General features: G+C 37.5%; 1 protein-coding gene across 5 annotated transcripts in view; it reads right to left on the bottom strand.

Annotated features, from left to right (window-relative positions):
• Positions 1-22,461, bottom strand: part of ANKRD6 (ankyrin repeat domain 6) — a 232,501-nt gene that overhangs the window by 185,335 nt on the left and 24,705 nt on the right. The window lies entirely within an intron of this gene.

The raw sequence follows: 22,461 nt of genomic DNA on the forward strand, positions 1-22,461 counted from the left end.
CTAAATCTCAGAGTGTTAGATTCATGTTGAAACTTTATTCCTTGAGGGAAAAAAAGTCATAAAGAAGTCAAATGATAGGCTTTCTATATACAAACTGATAGTTTACAAAAAGGTGATACTTCTAATTAAAAGTGTGCAGAAGCAATTATAGGCATTTCACAAACACACACAGAGAAGAAAAAAATACAAGGGCAAAAAACTTACAAATGTTCAGATTTCTTCATAGCTAAGAATAATAAAATAATGAAGCCACAACTTTTTTACCTATCAAAAAAATTAATCAATACTGATAAAAGGGCAATGAAACAAATTCTCATGTGTTGTTGGTGAAAACTTCTGGAGGGCAATTTGGCAACACATATAAAAAGCCTTAAAAATATAAATACCTTTCAACTCAGCAATTCCACTTTTCTTCAAGGAAAGTAACCCCAACTGCGAGATTAATAAGCAAAAATGTTTGTTGCAGCACTACATGTACAAATGAAAAACTGGATGCCACCTAAAACTTCAACAATACAGAAACAGTTTAATGAACTGAAATATATTAATCAATGTGGTTCAGTTTTTAAAATATAATGATGTTGAAAACTGAGTAGTATGGGATGGTCATCATATATCATTTAAAGAGAAAACATTACAAAACATCATGAACAGTATGATCCCCAAGTGATACATACACACAAAAAACATAAGGATATGTACAAATAAAGTAATAGGAGTTACCTATGGGTGGAAGAATTGGAGGTTTTTCCTTTTTTCCTCATTTTTATATTTCTACTTTTCTACAATAAATATGTATTAATTTTGCTGGCTAGGCACTTTACCCATAACAACCCAATGAAGTAGAAACTATTATTATCCCCATTTTAAATATGAGGAAACAGAGGCACAGAGTGGTTAAGTAACCTGTCCAAGGTCACATAACTAGTATGCTATGGATTAGAATTTCTCCAGAGTCTGATTACTTTACCACCTCACAAGGATTTACATTTTAAGAAGAATTTAACATGCTAACATCATACTGAATGATGAAAGACTGACTAGCACTTCCAGCACAATGTTGAATAGCAGTGGTGAAAGTGGGCATACTTGTCTTGTTCCTGTTCTTAGGGGGAAAGCTTTTGGAGCAATTAGGCATGAAAAAATAGATAAAAGGCATCCAAATTAGAAAGGAAGAAGTAAAACTATCCCTATTTGCAGATTATATAGCTTATATTTGGAAAATCCTAAGAAATCTACATTAAAGCTACTTGAAATAATAAATGAATTCAGCAAAGTGGTGGGGTACAAGATTGACACACAAAAATCAGTGGTGTTTTTAATTCCAGCAATGAGCAACCCAAAAAAGAAATCAAGAAAACAATTCTATTCACAATAGCATCTAAAAGAATAAAATATCTAGGAATAAATTCAACTAAGGAGATAAAGGACTTATACAGAAAACTACAAATCACTATTGAAAGAAATTAAAGACCTAAATAAATAGAAAGATATTCTGTGCTCTTGGACTGAAAGACTTAGTATTGTTATGCTGTCAATACTAACCAAGGCAATTTACAGATTCAAAGGAATCCTTATCAAAATTAAAACAGTTTTCTTTGCAGATATAAAAAAGCTAATCATCAAATTCATATGGAAGAACAAGGGACTCCAAATAGCCAAAATCATCTTGAAAAAGAACACAGTTGGAGTACTCAGGTTTTCTGATTTCAAAACTTATTCCAAAGCTACAGTAATCAAAACAGTGTGTATCTGCACAAGGATAAATATATTGGTCAATGGAATAGAATTGAGGGCACAGAAACAAACCCACACATCTATGGTCAGCTGATTTTTGACAAGAGCCCTAAGTCTACTCAATGGGGAAAAAAAATAGTCTCTTCAACAAATGCTGCTGGGAAAACTGGATATTCACATGCAAAAGAATGAAAGAGGACCCTACCTCACACCATGTATAAAAACTGACTCAAAATGGATCAACAATTTAAATATAAAAACTAAACCTATATAACTCTTAGAAGAAAACAAAGGGAAATATCTTCAGAACCTGGTATCAGGTAATGAAATCTTAGATAGGACACCAAAAGCATGAGCAACAATGAAAATAGATAAAATTGACTTCATCAAAATTAAACACTTTTGTGCATCTAAGGACACTGATAATGTTAAGAAAGTGAAAAAGACAACATACAGAATGGGAGAAAATATTTAGAAACCACATATCTGATAAAGGTTTAACATCCAGAACATATAAAGAACTACAACTCAACATCAGAAAGACAAACCATCCAACTAAAACCTGGGCAAAGGACGTACACAGATACCAGCAAAGAAGATTTACAAATGGCCAAAAAGCACATGAAAAAATGCTCAATATCACTAGCCATTAGGAAAATGCAAATCAAGACCACAATGAGATACCATCTCACATCCACTAGAATGACTACTAGTTTTTTAAAAAAAACTGATAATTAAAAGAGCTGACAAGGATGTGGAGAAATCATGCAGTGACTACGGGAAAACGGTTTGGCAGTTCCTCAAAAAGTTAAACACAGAACCACCATATGACCCAGATTCCCACTTTTAGGTATATATCCCAAAGAATTGAAAGCAGGAACTCAAACAGATATTTGCATGCCAATGTTCATAGTAGCCTTATCCATCATAGCCAAAAGGTGGAAGCAACCCAAATGTCCATCAACAGATGAATGGGTTAACAAAATGTGGTATATAAATACAATGGAATATAATTCAGCTGTAAAAAAGGAATGAACATGCTATATCATGTTGAATGCAATAAGTCAGACACAAAAGGACAGATACTGTATGATTCCACTTGCGTGAAACAACAAGAATATGGAAATTCATAAAAACAGAAAGCAGAGTACAGGTTACCAGGAATGGGGAGGGCAGCAGAGGAATGTGAGTTAATGCATAATGGGTTCAAGGTTTCTGTTTAGGGCGATGGAAAAGTCTTGGTAATTAATGGTGGTTTAAGGTAACACAACATTGTGAATACGATTAATCCTACAGAACTGTATGCTTGTAAGATGTTGAGATACGGAATTTTATGTTGTATAAATGTTTCCACATTTGAAAAGAGAGAGAGACTAAAGAGACAATGACAATTAAATGCAATACATGGTCCTGGACTGTACCTTAATAATGGAGGAGAAAACACCCAAAAGAACATTATTGGGACAAATGAAAAAATGAAATATAGACCAAATGCTTTATACCAATGTTAACTTCTTGAACTTGATAACTGTACTTAATGAGGTTACATCAGTGAATATTCTTGTTCTTTGAAAATACATATGTCAGTATCAAGTGTTTGAGTTGCATGATGTATGTAACCTACTCTCAAATGTTTAGAAAATAAATAGAGAGAGAGAGCAATAAAATGGTATAACAAATGTGGCAAAACGTTAAAAGTTGACAAATCTGGGTTTCTGAGTAGGGGTATACTGGAGGTCTCAATATTACTTTTGTATTACTTTTGTCAAGTAAGTTTGAAATTATTTCAAAATAAAACATTCAAAAATAAAAATAATAATTTAAAGGAGAGTACCAGATCTATAATTATATGCGCTACAAATACTTATAGAAAGATCTGAGTGGGACAGAATATTCTGGGCAAATTGGGAGGTAGGCAGTTCCCTCTGAATGTTTGAAGTTATCCATTTCCTCTTCTACCATTATTCTCCCTATTACTTCTCCCCACACAAACGCAACATTATTGAAATTGTCTGCTGTGTCTGGCAACGCTTCACTTCCCTTCTTCCACCCCACAATGCCCTGAAAACTACTTTCCTGCTCCTAAAAGCCAAGGTGCGCCCGGCACAAATAACCCCGCAGAGGTCTATCCAGGCATGTTAAAATTTAACTCACAATCCAGTATAAAATAGTCTTTTCTATTTCACTTACAATCAGAAATGTATAGTATTTTCCCCCTAGGGAAGTTACAAGGTTGTTTCTTGGAAAGGTGATATTAAAACACAAAAGACTCTTGACAAACTATGGGGGGAGGGGCAGGGGGTGGTCAAACATGAAAGGCAAGATTACAGGATCCTTTCCTGGGTATCATGTGACATTCCTGCTCTGGCCTCGACAAAGCCTGACAGATGTCAGTGCTTGTAGGTAACTCTCAGAAGCATCAAGGGCACGCTGAGATTTCTGTAGGGGTGGATGATCAAGTTGCAAGAACTAAAGAAGTGCTTTCTATAACTTAGAGGAAAAAATATTACTAATCAGTATAATGCAAACTCCAGCCATCTGTTATTCTAAAATTAGACACTTGGTCAGGTTTAAAAAAAAGTAAAGTTCTTCCTAGTGGAAGTAGGAATTTAGACTAGATAAAATATCACTACTAATGATAAACTAATCTTATTAAAGAACAATGACAGCTTTTTAACTTCAGAAACTGATAACAGTTCTTCCCAGTAAAAGTTCATAAAGGAGCATTTTATTCTGTTACAAAGACCTCGTTAAAGGCAAGCCTCTATTATTGAAGATCTGTGGTTTTTACACTGATAAATTAGAGAGAATGAATCCATTTCCAGTACACACATATACATAATCATATTTTTATTTTGCAAAAGTGCACCTAACAAAAGATTGCCTGATGAAGGAATGAGACCAGTTGGGATAAGAATCGCCAATGATAAAGATTTATCCAGCCAGGCCCCAAAACCAGAGTCAAGTAATGCTATACGAAATAAATAAAAGTTTCTCTATATTCTTTGAAAAAAATAGTTATAAAATATCTGATTTAACTGTGTTAAAAAACAATTATTTGGAAAGCAATATAGCAATGAGCCTTAAAAATTTTTCAGAACTTTCATCCAATAAATTAATTTCTGGGAGTTCAGAATCTTAAAGAAGTAAATGGACAGTGATCAAAACATTTATGTACAATAAAATTTCAGTGTTATTTTTAAAAGTGAAATACCAGAAAACAGCCTAGATATCCAATTATAGGAAACCAGTGAGAGTATCCAATGACAAAATATTTTGAGTTATTAAAAATCATGTTTTTGAAAAATTTAATAGACGTTGCTCATCAAAACACGTTTGGTTGAAAGAACAGTTACAAAACTGCTTACACATTTTGCTTTAAGAAGCACGCATATACATACACCTCAAAATAGGGGGAAAAAAAGGCAAAATGCCTCATAGCGTTAACAATGGTCTCTGATTAAGGAAAGCTTATTAAACGTCTACCCTGTCTCTGTTCCCACCTAAAACCTCACTAATGTGAGAGAAAAGGAATAAAGATAAATAAACCACAATAAGGACATGAGAGGATCATCAGTGGAAGAGAGATTTCAACAGTAATCTGTTGACTTTTCAACAGGAAAGCCTGTGGCAAAGTGGTAACTGCCGTGTCAGGACCAGGGAAAGAAGCCCTAGCTTGGTGGTTACACAGGGGAACGTGAGCAGAAAGAGATAATTCTGTTCTGCAAAACCCCGTGGAGGCTCAAGGCTCAGAAGCGCTTGGTCCTGAGGATAAAGTGAAAGTCTGCAGTCTACAGTCTTACCCAGCTAGGGCAGCAATGCCCCACACCCACCGATGCATTTTGACACCCTTTGTCTCAAAATATTTCAATATTGAAAACTACATTCAAACACCTGAGCATGCACACAAATCATCTCCAGCACTGAAGAGCTAGTGCAGGGAAGGTGCATGTCTTCTGGCCAGCCAGCCCTCCATGAGCTCTCTCAACTCATGAGCACTAAGGACAATACAGTGCTTCCCTCCTGTTGAACAGCAGAATCCACTTGTTTACGCCACTGAAATTTCTCTTTCTGCCTTTGGTTCATAGTCAGCTCAACAGCTTTGACCACAATGGCTGACGAAGACGTATACTTGATGGCAGTAAAGGTGATGCAAAAGTGCCTGTGACACTCTGCAGGAGGCAAAGGATAAAATTAAGACCAGCTGATCAGGAGGATGTATCTAGTACATAATACTGAAACTGGAAAAACCTACGGCCAGAGTACATAATGACTTCAAGGAATGTGGTGCCAAGAACAGCTCCAAAGGAACTATGCATAACCCAACCTGTTTATACTGATCATTCAGCTCTCCATCTGTAAATGCATACTGAACTGAAAGTGTAAGTCTGATTATGAACAGTCAACCCCCACCCCAGGCACAGAACACTGTCAGCACTAAGGACAATACAGTGCTTCCCTTTTGTTGAACAGCAGAATCCAAGGTAAAATGTGGGGAGTTTTCTTTAAAATTTCTCATTTTTATTATGAAATATTTGACATACATGAAAGAATTTATGTAATATATTACATATATGTAAGATACGAAGATAATAATAAAACTCACTTCCAAAGTTAACAGACTATAAGCAAAACCACTGAACCTCTTTATGCTCCACCCTAATCATATCCCCTTGCCTTTCCACAAAGTCTGTCCTGAATTTTATCTTTAGCTTCCTTTGCCTTTATGATGGTTTTGCCACATGTGTATGTATCCACAAGCAATATTTGTAAAAAGGCAATTGGATTCTTCTGCGACTTGCTTCCTTTACTCCCCACAGCACTGTAAGTTTCTTCTGTAGAGAACTTGAACAGCGCCTAAGACAAGGCCTTCACATAGATTACAATTACACACATGGAGCCCTCATTTGTTTTTCATTCTTAAACATGAACAGAAAACGAAGACTCACCAGACATTCAAGGGAAGTTTCCAAAATGAAAAGGAGAGACGATGGTAAACAAGAAGAAATAATCCCAGCAGAAACTGAGGTAATGCAGGTAGCAGACAAAAACTAAAAAAAACACACACTTGAATTAGTATTCTTAGAAACATTAAAGAAAGTATTGTAGCCATATAACAAGAACAAGTTATAAAGAAAAAGGAATGCTCTATGCTCAGAAGGCGAAAAAAGGTGTTCTTGAAAACAAAAGTATGCTTGACAAAATTAAAAAAAAAAAATTCAACCGAGGGATTGGGTGACAAATCAAGAAAATCTACCAGGAAGTAGAACCAAAAGACAGAGACAGAAATGAGACAAAAATTAAGTGAAAAAGAAGCTCAATCCACTAAGCCCAATATCTGAGCATCAAAAGTTTCAGAAAAAGAAAACAGAAAGAAAAGAGGGGAATTACCAAAGATGTGATAAAAGAAAATTCTCCAGAAAGTGAAGGAAAATGAATCTCCACACTGAAAGGGCCAAGCACTCATACAGCACAACGAATGAAAAAAAAATCAACCACGTCAAGTTGTTGGCATATCAGAATGATCTAAATTCGCTACATGGAAAAAGATCACTAACAAGACAGAGAAAGAATTTCTTTTTCTCTTCTTCCTGACTACTCCAGAATGGGTTTGACAGTATATATCTTATAACTACTTGAAGATGAATTTTTACTAAAAGCCTCAGATCTGTCCTAGCAGTAAACAACTCATATTTTATTGTTTGTGTAAAATAGTGGTGCCTATATGAAACACTACAATAAAGTTAGGAGCTACAGCTATAAATAAAAGGTAGTCTTGGGAGAAGCTGATGTTATTTGCCTTTTTAGTGCTATTTTCTCACAATTTTAAAGACTGTGCTCTGCATATTTTGTGAAGCAGGAAATCATGTCATCATTATGAAGATGTTCAAAACTAAGGGTATGGGTGTACTTTTCTGTATTTTAAAAATGTCTCTAAAAATAAATAAAGGGCTCAAATGACTTAAAAAAAATTGTTAAAAAAGAAAGTCTGTTACGGAAATTTTGCCCAATGACAATCTTTTATTGTCTTATTCAACAGACCTTATGCTCTTAAAAAAAATCAAAAATGTTATTTACAAATACATGAAAACAACACAGGCTTGGGAACCCCACTCAGCTCAGTACAAGGGTACTGGTACTTTGTAAGCATCTAGTTATCATTATAAATCACTGTGATTCTATGTCCTATACGGATTCAGACTGTGCTCTTTAGCATTTACCAGGCAGAGTCACTTCAGTCCAGGTCTGTGCCCTGCAGCACAGAGAATCTGTGCTCTTTAGGAGGCAGACAGAAGCGAACAGGGAGCTTGCAGTACGTGTTTGGAAAACACTGTTTATTATTCACCCATCTCTGCTACAAGTAAATTTCAATAAGCTTGACTCTGCAAAACAGTCTGATACCAAAAAAATACAAACACTGCACACCTACTTCACTACATTTTTAAAATTAGCAACTGGTCACCTCTAATGAGTTTGTGGAGTGAAGAAAAGTATAAATATATTAATTTTAGTTATATCTTTAGGATATGAATTGTATGAAACTGTGACAACTACTAGCTTATTAGACAAAATTTCAGGGGCATAATGATTCACTAACATCACTTCAAATACCCTATTCACAAGAGATTATGTTGAACATTGCACTCATTTCTGCAGACATGTGAAGTCCAACCAAAATAGAATAAATAGAGGGGCTTATACTACTATCATATATTAATAATGCTGCTAATTTCCCTTTATGAATGAACCCAAACAATTTTACTTAACAAATGATACTGTTATTGTTGAATGTGGACTGCTAAAATAATTAAATCCTAAATTATTAGCATCAGCTTTGCAATGGACATAAATAGATTTAACATAAAGCCATGACCTTATACTTCTTCATATTAAGTCACTTAAGTATATATCTTCCTACAAATAGCACCTAATACTCCAGCACAAGTTTACACTCTTAAGAAATCTCATCTCACACCAATTCTATTCTTTCCCATCACCTAATATACTCTCCCTATTACCTATTTTCATCTTTGTTCAACTCGCTTCCCCTCCTTGATATATCCTTCCTCACGCTTATCACATATTCTGTCATTTCTAGTAAAGTCTCCCACTTCATACAAAGACCTATGTGACATTTGTAGCCATTTATCCCAATTTCAAGAAACTCAGTAATTTCCAAGATGTATATGAATTTCATGGAACTACAACTTCACTTTGTGAATTCCAAAACATTATAGAGTATTAGACCCCACAAGAGTGGATATTGTGACTCTAACATAATTATTTCATTTCTCTCTCCCCCACCGTCTCCTATGCTGAAATGATCCTAACTAGTGAATGTAACAAAAGACATGAGAGTAATTAACTTTGTTTTTTTTTTTAAAAAAAAAAACTGTACTTCTTAAATCTTTTTAATCTATAAGGTATTTTTGAAGCTCTTCTGATTTTAGTACTTATCTAAATTGGTCTGGTTTATAAATATTGCCCACGTTCTCCCTTTCTTAGGGGGAAAAAAAAAGGAAAGAAGTAATTTGTTATTCACTGATAGAATCTACATTGTTATCCAAATGGAGTACTGCCAGGCATTTGCAGGCAAGTTTCCTGTCTCTGTGATCATGACCTTCCAGGTCCCATTATTCCCATAACTGGTGTGCTCTTAAAAAAAAAAAAGGTCTGGATCCTTGATTGAAAAACACAAGGACAGAGGGGAAAAAAAAAAAAAAAAAGAAGAGTCTCAGGAGGATAATTTCTAAAAGAATGCCACAAAGGAAAGTGAATAATTTGAATCAAAAGTAAAATGCGTTATTTCTTAGAATTTATGCCCTTTAGGGCCTAGGACAATATAATCAGTTTTATAAAGTAGCAACATACTTCTAGAAACCTTGGAAATGTTATGGTCTGCTTTCTTTGTCCATAATAATTAGAGTATATATTTATGAAAAGAAGTAAAGATGGGGTCTGATACATGTTTGCTTGTAATTGTCTTGTGCTTATAAAACCATCCCTAAAACTTACAAGGCTTGTAGGATAGATAAATAATCCTTAGGTGGCAGTGGCAATAGAGGCCAGAGGACTGGACCAGGAATGGATGTTGCACGGTCCAGCCGTCTGGCACAGAAACTTTTGAATTAACTTGAATCTCATCTGAATTATTGCTGGATTTATGGAAACTGAGGTGATGAATCTGTTAATTTTAAAGAATAGAGACTATCAGAAAAAGGATGGACAGCTAAGGATGAACTCGGTGGACCAACAGGACACAAGAACAGGAGTGCACATACTCCCGGGCTGCCCTTGGTTGCTCTACCAAAGTCTTAGTGAGTCAAAGCCCCCCTTTGAGTAGCTGCCCATGGTGCTGAACCCCAATGCCCATCAGAGGCCCAGAACTAGGAAGGACCAGAATCCCTCAATGGAACTTCATATACTTTCTACTCCTCCACAATGTTATAGCTCAAAATCATCATCAATTTTCTCCACAATTTTCATTTACTAGTTGTGATGGTTAGGTTCATGTGTCAGCTTGGCCAGGTGACGATACCCAACTGTCTGGTCAAGCAAGCACTGGCCTAAGCGTTACTGCCAGGACATTTCTGTCTGCTTAATAAACCAGAAGGCTGGTTTACTAACTCATCAGTCAATTGACTGCAGCTGTGACTGATGACATCAACGAAGGGCATCTTCCACAATGAGAGAATGCAATCAGCTGGATTTAATCCAATCAGTTGAAGACTTTTAAGTGAGACAGATAAGAGAACCTTCACTTCTTCTTTGGCTGACCAGCAAAGTGTTTCCTGAGGAGTTCATCCAAGTTGCCAGTTCAATACCTGAGGAGTTCACTGAACATCTTCATTGGAGTTGCCAGTCTGGGGCCTGCCCTATGGAATTAAGACTCGTGCATACCCACAGTTGTGTAAGACACTTTTATAAATCTTATATTTATAGATATCTCTTGTTGATTCTGTTTCCCTAGAGAACCCTAACTAATACACTAGTTTCATCACTAAAATGGGATATTAATTAGAAATCCTCTTTTCATATAACAGACTAAAAACTGTGGGAAATAGTTCAATTAATTTATTGGGTTTCACTCACAGTTCAAAGTTATAATTTTAGCCTGTGAGTCATGTTGTTTCCCAGTAACATAAGCCAAAATTCCTACTGCCACATTTTAGAGTCAAGAACCAACCATTTTGTTTAAGGTCAATATCGCAGATGAATGATAAAGCTGAAGAGAAATCTAATAGATAAATGTATGTCCTTGAATCAGCATAATGCTTTTAGTCAGACATAAAACAGTTATCTTGAAAACACTTAAAATATCTCATTAAATATGACAAAGAAAGACAGCATTTAGCAATGTTTAATTCTGGTGTCATGCCATGTAAGGTAACTATTCGAATCTGGGGACATGCAAACATGTTTCCCCAAAATAAGATGCTTTTTCTACCACCCAATTTATGGCAGCCAGTCTCCAAAATGGCCTCCCATAATCTTCACCTCCTAGTGTTCATGCCCTCGTGGAGTCTCCCACAGCAAATCAAGGCTGTATCCTTGTTGGCTAAAAGAATATAGTGAAGGTGACAACATGTGACTTCTGACATTAGCACAAAAGGCAGTGGAGCTTTTGTCCCAGCCTGGCAGATCACTCGCTCTGGGGAAGACCAGCTGCTGTACCATGAGGACCCTCAAGCAGTCAAGACAAGGGGCCCACATGGAAAGGAACTGAGGCCTCCCCCAGCAGCCAGCACCGGCGTGTCAGCCATGAGAGGGAGGTTCCTGGAAAGCAGATCCCATTGCCCTAGTCACACCTTCAGATGACTGCAGCCCCAGATGGCACTGACTGCAACTTCACTGAGACACCGGAGGCAGAACCTCCAGCTGGGCCACTCCCTAATTCCTGACTGACAGACTGATAATAAATAACTGTTGCTGTTTTAAGCTACCAAGTTTTGGGGTGATTATTCAGCCTTACTAACTGGAAAAAAAATCCTGGACTAATCTTCAATGGTGTTCTTCATGGATGATCCTGACTCTTTAATGAAAAGTTTATGTGACCATGACTTATATTTTATATGATTAGTGGTGAAACATCCCACGTATTTTGATATAATAAATAGTAAAGAAAATAAAGGGATGGGGGATGGGGGTGGAAAACCATAGATTTTTTTTTTAAAAAAAAAGACTTAAGAGACATAACAAAAGCATTTTTAATCATATTTTTTATTGTGGAATATAATACATATACATAGAAGTGATAACTTTCCAAAAGTAATTTAACAAGTAGTTAGCAAATTTCAAAGAACGCTATGGGTTACAGTTTCACACTCTCAATTATTTCCTTATTGTGAAATACAACATATATATATGCAAATAGGGAATAACTTTCAAAGAACAATTTAACAAGTAGTTATATAGGAAATTTCCAAAAATATTATGAGTTACAGTACCAGAGTTTCAATTATTTCCTTATTGTGAAATATAACTGTGCCAGTTTGAATGTATTGTGCCCCCCAAACGCCATTATCTTTGATGTAGTCTTGTGGGGCAGACCTTTTGGTGCTGATTAGATTTGCTTGGAATGTGCCCCACCCACCTGTGGGTGATGACTCTGATGAGATATTCGCATGGAGGCATGGTCCCACCCATTCAGGGTGGGCCTTGATCAGTGGAGCCATATAAATGAACTGACTCAAAGAGAAGGAACTCAGTGCAGCTGTGAGCGACATTTTGAAGAGAAGCTACAGCCAAGAGGGACACTTTGAAGAAAGCACAGGAGCTGCAGATGAGAGACAGTTTGAAGACGGCCTTTAAAAGCAGACTCTTGCTCCGGAGAAGCTACGAGAGGACAAATATCCCAAGTACAACTAAGAGTGACATTTTTGAGGAACTGCAGCCTAGAGAGGAACATCCTGAGAGAAAGCCATTTTGAAACCAGAACTTTGGAGCAGACACCAGCCACGTGCCTTCCCAGCTAACAGAGGTTTTCCGGACACCATTGGCCATACTCCAGTGAAGGTACTCTATTGCTGATGTGTTACCTTGGACACTTTATGGCCTTAAGACTGTAACTGTGTAACCAAATAAACCCCCTTTATAAAAGCCAGTCCATTTCTGGTGTTTTGCATTCTGGCAGCATTAGCAAACTAGAACAATAACATATATACAAAAAGGTGATAACTTTCAAATTACAATATAACAAGTAGCTATACAGCAAATTTCAAAGAATGCTATGGGTAACAGTTCCATCATTTCAATTCTTTCCTTCTAGTGATTCTAGTACCCTAGCAACTAAGAAAAAGAAAATTACATAGAGATTCAGTATTCATAATCCTTTGTTAAATTCCATCTTGTTGTTGCTACCCCTTCCCAATCTTCAGGGATGTCTAGGCAGTGACCACCCTAACTTGTTCATGTTGGAAAGGGGTGTCAACTTTATGAGCAAAGGGAACAGACACATCTAGTTGATGTTCTTGAAGAGGCTACTGACTCTGGGTTTTGGGACTTAGCTGGCATAGGAGTTCTCTGGAGAATTTAAGTTTCCGAAGAATAAACGTAGTGAGTGAAACTTTGATAGAGTCTCATATAGGGATCCAGGTATTCTTTAGGGTTTTTGGAACTACTATTGACTTGGGCTTATCACACTGTGGCCATCTAGCATATCTAGCTGAAGCTTGCATAGGAGTAACCTCCATGACAGCCTCTTGACTCTATTTGAATTCTCTTAGCCACTGAAACCTTATTTTGTTGTCATTCTTTTCCTCCTTTCGGTCAAAAAGGCATTCTCAACCCCTCGATGCCAGGGGTCAGGCCATTTCCAGAATCTGTGTCCCATGTCGCCAGGGAGACTCACGCACCTGGGAGTTCCTGTCCCACATCGGGGGTGGCGGGGGGAGGATGATGAATTTATTTGCAGAGTTGGGCTTTAGAAAGGAAGTTCACATCTGAGTAACAAAAGAGGTTCTCTGGAAGTGACTTCTAGGCATAATTACAGGTAGGCTTAGCCTCCTCTTTACACCATAAGTTTCACAAGAGCAAGTCACAAGATCAAGGGTTTGACTTATAAAGTAGGGGCTTCCTAAGTTCACATAGCATGTTAGGTCCACAATAATCCATCCATATAGCACATTATAATCACTTAGTTGTACAATCCTCATCACTCTCTATTTTAAACAATTCTCATGACCCAAAACACCCCATACCTCTTTTGAGCCCTTAATTATTTGTCCCTAGTATTTGTATGGTACTAGTATGATATTCCTATCAATTATACTCCCTAGTATGCAATAGGTAGATTTTTCCCACATACCATTTTGTTGTCCATCATCTGTACAGTGTCATACCTTAGAAATACACCATGCAAGCACCTATCTATATTTGTAGTACTGATCTGTGGGTATGCCTTTAAATAACCCTGTGCCAGTCTGGATGTATTATGTCCCCCAAAATGCCATTATCTTTGATGAAATTTTGTGGGGGCAGACATATTAGTGTTGATTAGATTGGAATTCTTTGAATGAGTGTTTCCATGAGATGTGACTCAATCAACTGTGAGTGAAACATCTGATTGGATAATGAGGTGTTAACCTGCCCACTCAGGGTAGGTGTTAATTAAATCACTGGAGCCATATAAAGACTTCACAGACAGAAGGAGCTCAGAGCAAGTGAGAGTGACATTTTGGAGAGCAGCTGCAGCTAAGAGAGGACAAAACACTCCAGGAGCAACATTTTGGAGAATACCATTTTGAAACACAACCTGGGAGCAAGCAGATGCCAGTCATGTGCCTTTCCAGCTAACAGAGGTTTTCTGCATGCCAATGGCCTTTCTCCAGTGAAGGTACCCTTTGTTGATGCCTTTACCTTGGCCACTTTATGGCCTTAAGACTGTAACTTTGTAATCAAATAAACCCCCTTTATAAAAGCCAATCCATTTCTGGTGTTTCACAAAAGGGCAGCATTAGCAAACCAGAGCAATCCCTTTCAATTCTATTTGCCTTCAATGAACTTCTGATACTTATAGTCTCATTAACAAACAATCATCACCCCATCCATTCCCATCTTTGAATTCACCTTCATTATCATATCTGAACATATTTGATTATCATTCCCCCTCCACTAACGTATTAGATTATCATTCCCCCTCACTAACTTCTATCTATCACTAGGTCCCCAATATTCTACATTATAAGACATTGATTTTACATTGTTCATGGAGTTCAACACAATATTTCTTCTTTTGTGTCTGACTTATTTCACTGAGCAGGTATTTTAATAAATAAATAGTAAAGAAAAGAAAGGAATGGGGCCGGGAGGATCTAAGATGGTGGCACAGAGAGGAGTGGAAGCTAAGTAGACCTGCTGGAACAACTAAAAAAAACAGAAACAACTAGTAAATAATCTGGAATAACTGCAGGGGGACAAATGTGACCGTCCACTCATCATACACCAACCTGAATTGGGAGGAATGCCCAAGACCTCAGCATAAAATCTGCAAGTAAAAACTGCTGATCCAAATCGGGAGACCCCTCCCCCACAACCCAAGCTACAAAGCCTCCTGGTGCCAGAGAGAAGCTCTCTCCCAGCAAGCGAATATAGCTCAGCTGAGCTCCAACTGGGGTTTTAATTAGCAGGTGTGCACTGCTCACCACAAGGTATGAATCTCCAACAAGCGGACAGAGGCTTTGAATGATGACTGACCTTGGAGAGCTGGCGGGTCACCTCGGACTAGCTCTGTTCCTTTTTCGACTCAGTGGAGAAAGCCTCAGCCATTTTCAGTTCCCAGTTCTGTGACCCAGACAAGGGTATAGCACAGGCAGAGAGAGACCACTGAAATGCTAATGACCTCCCCTTAGGGCGTCTATCTTCTCTAAGAGGAAAGGGGTGGGGCCCAGCTCTACTACCTGCCTTTCATTCAGAACTTACACCAGTCAAGAATTATAGGCTAACAGGCACCACCTGCTGGGCAGAAAAGCCCAGTGACCGGAGGCATCAGAGGGTGCACCAATTTTCTAAGACATACCCTTGGGGAAACCGGACACTGAATATTTCTCCCTTCTGGGACCTTAGCCCATTCTGGTCTGGGAAGGCCTGATTGGGGTAACCAAGGAAACCATGCCTAGATAACAGAAAACTATAACTTACACCAAGAAAAATGAGGTTATGGCCCGGTCAGGGGAACAAACTTGCACTTCAACTGTGATGCAGGAATTGAAACAACTAAAAATAAGTGAACTCAAAAAGTTTAGGGAAGATATGGCAAAAGAGATGCACTGCATAATGAAAACACAGGACGTACATAAGGTAGAAATTGAAAGTTCAAAAAACCAACTGGTGGAATCTATGGAAATGAAAGGCACAACACAAGAGATGAAAGACACACTCGAAACATATACAAGAAGATCTCAAGAGGCAGAAGAAAACACTCAGGAATTGGAGAACAGGGCACCTGAAATCCTATACACAAAAGAACAGGTAGAGAAAAGAATGGAAAAATATGAGGAACGTCTCCAGGAACTTAAAGACAAAACGAAAAGCAAGAATTTACAGTCATTGGTGTTCCAGAAGGAGAAGAGAAGGGAAAGGGGGCAGATGCAATAATGGAGAAAATAATCAATGAAAATTTCCCATCTCTTATAAAAGACATAAAATTATGGATCCAAGAAGAGCAGCATACCCCCAACAGAATAGATCTGAATAGGCCTATGCCAAGACACTTAATAATCAGATTATCAAATGTCAAAGATAAAGAGAGAATCCTGAAAGCAGCAAGAGAGAAACGATCTATCACATACAAAGGAACCTTGATAAGACTATGTGTGGATTTCTCAATAGAAACCATGGAGGCAAGAAGAAAGTGGGGTGATATATTTAAGATACTGAAAGAGAAAAACCAACAACCAAGAATCCTATATCCAGCAAAACTATCCTCCAGATATGAGGGAAAGATTAAAATATTCTCTGACAAACAGACAATGACCGAGTCTGTGAACAGGAAACCTGCTCCACAGGAAGCACTAAAGGAAGCACTGCAGACAGAAAGGAAAAGACAGGAGTGAGAGGTTTGGAAAACAATTTTGGGAGATAGTAGCAGGGCAATGTAAGTACACTGAACAAAGATGACTGTGAATGTGGTTGAAAGAGGAAGGCTGGGATCTTGTGGGACGCCAGAACAAAAGACGAACGATAAAGACCGGGACTGTGTAATTCAGGGAAACCTAAGATGCTCAATGATTTTAATAAAAGGTACAAAGACGTTTTTACATGAGGTAGAATAAATGAATGTCAACATTGCAAGGTGTTAAAAATAGGGTGGGATTGGGGGGGAAATATAATCAATGCACACTAGAGGCTAGAATTAACAGAAACATTGTATTATGCTTCCTTTAAGGCAACAAAAGCAATATACCAAAGCTAAATGCATATGGGGGGGTAAGGAATAGGGGAAGGGTATGGGACTCCAGGCATTGGTGACGTTGTCTGACTCTTTATTCTACTTTAGGTTAATGCTATCTTTCCTTTTGTCACCTTCTAGCTATCAAGTTTTTTTGTTTGTTTGTTTATTTTTCTCTCTTTCTCTTGCCTTTTTCTTTTGCCTCTCTGCCTTCTTTGACTCTTCCTCCATCTTTGTGGAAGAAATGTCCTTATACAGAGAGTGGTGATGGTGCTCAATACATAAATACGTGACTATATGGGGAACCAACGATTGTTTACTTAGGATGGAATGTATAGTGTTTGAACGAAACCATCTTAAAAGAAATGGGCTGATGAAGAAACCTTGAGGGCACTATATTGAGTGAAATAAGACAGACACATAAAGGCAAATATTGCAGGGTCTCACTGATATGAACTAATTATAATATGTAAACTCATAGACATGAAATATAAGTTACCAGGATATAGAATGAGGCTAAAGAATGGGGAGAGATTGCTTATTATGAGCAGAATGTTCAACTAGGGTGAATGTAAATATTTGGGAATGGACAGGGGTGATGGTAGCATGTAATGAGAATAACTAACAGTACTAAAAGGTGTGTGAAGGTGGTGGAAAGGGTAAGCTCAGAGTCATGCATGTCACCAGAAGGAAAGTGGGAGGTTAAAAGATGGGAATGTATAGAATAGTGAATCTTGTGGTGGACAATGTCTGTGATTAACTATACAAATATTAGAAATCTCTCTCATGAACTAGAACAAATGTATGTCACTATAACTAGAGGTCAATGGTTAATAATAGAGAGGCATATAGGGAAAAATATATACCTATTGCAAACTATGTACTACAGTTAGTACTATTTTAACATTCTTTCATCAACAGTAACAAATGTACTATACCAAAACTATGAATCAATAATGAAGGGGGGGGGCATGGTTAGGGGTATGGGAGGATGTGAGTTTCCTTTTTTTTGTCTTTGTTTCTTTTCTGGAGTAGTGAAAATGTTCTAAAAATTGAAAAAAAAATAATTGTGTTGATGGATGCACAGCTGTATGGTGGTGCCGTGGGCAACTGATTGTACACTTTGGATGTCTGGATAGTTGTATGGTATCTGAACAATCTCAATAAAAATAAATAAATAAATAAATAAATAAGAAAGGGATGGGAAGGGGGTGGAAACCCACAGATTAAAAAAAGACTTAAAAGATATAACGAAAGCATTTTAAGGGACAACATTAAACTATAGTGTCTAAGAATGCACATTTGGATAATAGAACTGTTTTAAAAATGCAAGGAAGTGGTTACTATAAAAGGTAGGCAGTTCTCACTTTGCATGTTCTGAGATACACAATTTCAGTTAACACAGATTAGTTAAATTACACCAGTTCCTCAACAACCTAGTTCAAATTTCAGTTGCCACAGCATATCAACTCTGAGTAAAGGTATAAAATACAAACTTCACTACTAGCTCTTCAGTCCACAAATCACTATAAAAGTTATGCATGTCATCAAGATCAGTGACCAATCGTGTGACTTCTTTCAAGGCCTGTTGGTGATTAAACACTGGGCCTCTATTATTCTGTTCATACATGGGCAGCAAAGCACATAGTTGTGCTGCCTCCTTGTCTCCCAGTGATAAACTCACATGACATTTTACAAAACTGAGTAATCGGAAGAGGAAATTGGCCCACAAAGATGAAGGCTAGGGAGCTCCAGGACTCCTCCTCCAGCTAGTGGACAGGCAAAAACTGTCAGAACCAACTGTTCTGGGGCTCCAGAGGCCAGGAGAGAACTGTACAGCATCCAGGGAAGAGCGGGATGAAAAGAGTGAGAAAAGACAGGAGAGACAGGTTTGGAGCAGAGTGTAGAAATGAAGATTATCAGTAAGAGTAATTAAAAGGTTAAAAGAGAGAACAAAAATAAAATTGACATATAAAAGCCAAAGGATAAAATGGTTGAAGAAAGTCCTGCCCATACAGAAATAACACTGAATGTCATGGATTAAACTCCCAATCAAAAGACATAGACTGGCAGAATGGATAAAAATATATATCCATCTATATGCAGTCTACAAGAGACTTACTTTAGATCCAAGGACACAAATAGGTTGAAAGTGAAAGACTGGAAAAAGATATTCCATGCAAACCGTAACCAGTAAAGAGCAGGGGTAGCTATACTAATATCAGACAAAATAGACTTGAAATGCAAAACTGTTAAAAGAGACAAAGAAGGTCACTATATATTAATAAAAGGGGCAATTCATCAAGAAGAAATAACCATCATAAATATTTATGTACCTAACCAGGGTGCCCCAAAATACTTGAGACAAATACTGGCAACACTGAAGCGAGAAACAGATGTCTCTATAATAATAGCTGGAGACTTCAATACCCCACTCTCATCAATAGCTAGAACATCCAGACACAGGAACAATAAGGAAACAGAGAAATTGAATAATATGATAAATGAACAGACATAACAGTCATTTATATAATGTTGCACCCAACAACGGCAGAATAAATTTTTTTTTCAAGTGCGCATGGGTCATTCTCCAGGATAGATCACATGTCATGTCACAAAACAGGTGCTTGACATGACTAAAATTATACAAAGCACTTCCTCTGATGATAATGGAATAAAGCTGGAAATCAACAACAGGGATAGGACTGGAAAATTCACAAATTTATGGAGGTGAAAACAACACACTCTTAAACAATGAGTGGGTCAAAAAAAAATTACAAGAGAAATTAGTAAATATTTTGAGACAAATGAAAACAAGAACACAATATATCAAAACTCATGGGATGCATCCAAGGCAGGGCTGAGAGGGAAACGTATTGCCCTAAGCACCTACATTAAAAAAGAAGAGCAAACTAACTCCAAGGCAAACAGAAGGAAAGAAATAAGTAAGATTAGCATAGAAATAAATAAAATTGAGAATTAAGAAAAACAGAGAGAATTTTAAAAACCAGAAGTTGGTTCTTTGAGAAAACCAATAAAACTGACAAACCCTTAGCTAGACTGACAAAGGAAAAAAGAGAGAAGATGCAAATAAATGAAATCAGAAATGAGAAGGTACTATGAGCAATTTTATGTCAACAAACTAGACAACTTAGACGAGATGGACAACTTCTTAGGAACACATGAACAACCTACACTGACTCTAGAAGAAATAGAAGACCTCAATAAACCAATCACAAGCAGACAGATTGAAACAGTCTTCAAAAACCTCCCCCAAATAAAAGCACAGCACCAGATGGCTTCCCAGGTGAATTTTACCAAGCATTCGAAGAAGGATGAATACAATCATGGTCAAACTCTTCCAAAAAATTGAACAGGAGAGAATGCTACTGTTCTGGTTTGCTAATGCTGCAGAATGCGAAACACCAGAGACAGATTGACCTTTACAAAAAGGGGGTTTATTTGGCCACACAGTTACCGTCTCAAGGCCATAAAGTGTCCAAGGTAACACATCAGTAATCGGGTACCTTCACTGGAGTATGGCCAATGGTGTCCATAAAACTTCTGTTAGCTGGGAAGGCACGTGGCTGGCGTCTGCTCCAAAGTTCTGGTTTCAAAATGGCTTTCTCCCAGGACGTTCCTCTCTAGCAAGCTTGCTCCTCTTCAAAATGTCACTCACAGCTGCACTGAGTTCCTTCTCTTTGAGTCAGCACGTTTACATAGCTCCACTGATCAAGGCCCACCCTGAATGGGTGGGGCCACGCCTCCAAGGAAATATCCCATCAGTTATCATCTACAGTTGGGTGAGGCGCATCTCCATGCAAACAACCTAATCCAAACGTTCCAACTTAATCCCCACTATTATGTCTGCCCCACAAGATTGCATCAAAGAATATGGCTTTTTCTGGGGGCCATAATACATTCAAACCGGCACAGATACTTAACTCTATCTATAAAGCCAACATCACCCTAATACTAAAGCCAGACAAAGATAGTCTAACAAAAGAAAACTTCAGACCAATCTCTCTAATGAATATAGATGCAAAAATCCACAAAAATTACTAGCAAATTGAATCCAACAGCACATTAAAATTATATACCATGATGAAGTGGGTTTTATGCAAGGTATGCAAGGGTGGTTCAATACAAGAAAATCAATTAATATAATACACCACAGAAACACATCAAAGGGGAAAAACCAAATGAGCATCTCAATTGACATGGAAAGGCATTTGACAAAATCCAGCATTCTTTCTTGATAAAAACACTTTGAAAGATAGGAATAGAAGGAAACATCCTCAACATGATAAAGGGCATATATGAAAAACCCACAGATAACACCATATTCAAAGACTAAAAGCTTTCCCTCTAAGATTTGGAAAAAGACAAGGATGTCCACTGTCTCCACTGTTATTCAACATTGCACTAGAAGTTCCAGCTAGAGCAATTAGGCAAGAAAAGGAAATAAAAGGCATCCAAACCAGAAAGGAAGAAGTAAACCTTTCCCTATTTGCAGATGACATCATCCTATATATAGAAAGTCCCAAAAAATCTACAAATAAGCTAATAGAGGTAATACACGAGTTCAGCAAAGTGGCACGGTCCAGGTCAACATGCAAAAACCAATAGTTTCTACACACTAGTAATGAGCATTCTTACAGGGAAATCAAGAAAAAAATTCCATTTACAATAGCATCTAAGAGAATCAAATATCTAGGAATAAATTTAACCCAAGGATGTAAAGGATCTGTATTCAGAAAACCACAAAGCATCACTAAAAGAATCAAAGAAGACCTAAATAAATGGAAGGACATTCCGTGTTCATGGATTGGAATACTAAATACCATTAAGATGTCAATTACGCAAATTGATTTACAGAATCAATGCGATTCCAACCAAAATTCCAACAGCCTACTTTGTATAAATGCAGAAGCCATTTATCAAATTTATTTGGAAGGACAAGGGGCCCCAAATAGCCAAAAACATTTTGAAAAAGAATGATGTTGGAGGACTCACAATGCCTGACTTTAAAGCATATTACAAAGCTACAGCGGTCAAAACAGTAATGGTACTGCCATAAGACAGGCATATTGATCAATGGAATCTAACTGAAAGTTCAGAAATAGACCCTCACACGTCTATGATTAATTGATTTTTAATAAGGCTGCTAAGTCCACTCAACTGGGACAGAACAATCTCTTCAACAAATGGTGCTGGGAGAACTGGATATCCATTTCCAAAAGAATGAAAGAGGACCCCTATCTCACACAATTTAAAAAAACTAACTCAAAATGGATCAAAGACCTAACTATAAGAGATAGGACCAAACAATTCCT

This window comes from Choloepus didactylus, chromosome 7 (assembly GCF_015220235.1).
Source record: "Choloepus didactylus isolate mChoDid1 chromosome 7, mChoDid1.pri, whole genome shotgun sequence".
NCBI classification, from domain to species: domain Eukaryota; kingdom Metazoa; phylum Chordata; class Mammalia; order Pilosa; family Megalonychidae; genus Choloepus; species Choloepus didactylus.